Raw genomic sequence first — 1813 nt, forward strand, 5'->3', positions numbered from 1 at the left:
TATAATAGTTTCTCAAACTTTAGATGTTAGCAGAAAGAAGAGGGATGTATTCCTATGTAAATGGAAGTACAGCCCCCAACTCAAAGCTCTGTATTCTCAGCCCACTGACATATCATCTTATTCTTCTCTGTCTCTTTGGCCTTGCTTCTGGGCAACGTGCCATCAAGCTGTCCAATCTCTTTGGTTTTAAACATTGAAACAATTCCAAAACAGTATTTTTTTTTCTCAGTTTCACATACTTCCCCTCTTCTACCTGTTTGTGGTCCCCAGTGCAGGCTATTTAGGTAGTTACCAGGAAAATAAAAAGAAGACAAGTCTGTAAAGGCCAAAGCTACAAATTTAAAAAAAAATGGAGAGCCATTATGGTAAGAATTTGTCAAATTCCTAGCTATGACTTCTACTATGTGACCTCAGGCAATATCTCAGTTAAGAAACCTAAAGTAGTCTGTTTGTATTCAGAGCCCTTTAGTATCTCTCTCCACTTGATGGCATAGTCTTCTTCAGCAACAAAGGACAAACACAATGATCTACCAACCTCCAAGCACAGCTTTAAGTCTTGTTACACCTCTATGTATTCTTTGATCCATTGACACTGGGTTCCTAGCTGTTCCTCATAAAAGATATTTTATCTCTTGATTCTGGACATTTTCATTGGTTGTCCTACGTGCCTGGAATGTTCTTTCTCATCTTTTGCCTCCTGGCTTCCCTGACTTCATTCAAGCCCCAACTAAAATCCCACCTTCTGTAGGAAGCTTTCCGAATGTTGTTTAATTCTATTGCCTTTACTCTGTTGACTATTTTTAATTTATCCTATATATAGTTCATCAGGACATAGTAGTTTAGATATTGTCTTCTTCCATTACAATGGAGTTCCATAGGAAAAAGAACTGTCTTTTGACCTTTCTGTAATCTAAGCATTTAGTATAGTGTCTGGCACATGCAAAAAAATAGTTTAATAAATGTTTATTGGGTAACTAATTGATCCCCATCACTCAATGATCACCATCACTCAAATTCCTTACTTGAAATCTTTAATACTATTATTATCTGCTTTCTAGCTTGCTGTATGGAATTAAATAAGCTAACGTATACTAAGCCTTTTATTATCCTAGTAGCCAAATCATCAATTAAATTTTTGTTTGGAAAAAAATGTTGGTCTGTTGTGTAGTAAGAGCAATAAATAACTGATGGACAATCTTTATTGGTTCATACAATCTGAAAAGACCTAGAGGAAAGTGTAATATTGGATGAATCCTCTGTGCAATATTTATGGAAAAGAATGAAAATATTTGCATGACTTAAAAGAATAACCTTAATTAGAAGTATCGATATGTTGAATTCTGAATCAATAAAATGAATCCCCATATTGATGAAAGCAAAAATCCTTTAAAATATTAAAGTATTAGTATATAGTGATGACAATAAGGATATTTAACATTAATATAAAGCTTCAGGGTTTTCAAAGTACTTTATAATATATCATCTCATTTGAGACTAATAATAATGTCATGGGTAAATACCTGCCATTTATAGATAGACAGATAGATAGATAGATAGATAGATAGATAGATAGATAGATAGATAGATAGATAGATATGTAAATATATATATATATATATATATATATATTTGCAAATGAGAAAAAATGAGACTAAGAGTGTTTAAGTAACCTAATGTGATAGAACCATTAGTTATCTGATGAAAAGGTTTTAACTGGTAGAAGACAAGGATGCGCTCTGGATCTGGTTGACCCTGGCTTCTTCAAAAAAGTTTCTTGATCATCTAAGAACATACAAAGTCCCAGTCAAATGGA

Source organism: Notamacropus eugenii, chromosome 2, assembly GCF_028372415.1.
Source record: "Notamacropus eugenii isolate mMacEug1 chromosome 2, mMacEug1.pri_v2, whole genome shotgun sequence".
In the NCBI taxonomy this organism is placed as follows: Eukaryota; Metazoa; Chordata; class Mammalia; order Diprotodontia; family Macropodidae; genus Notamacropus; species Notamacropus eugenii.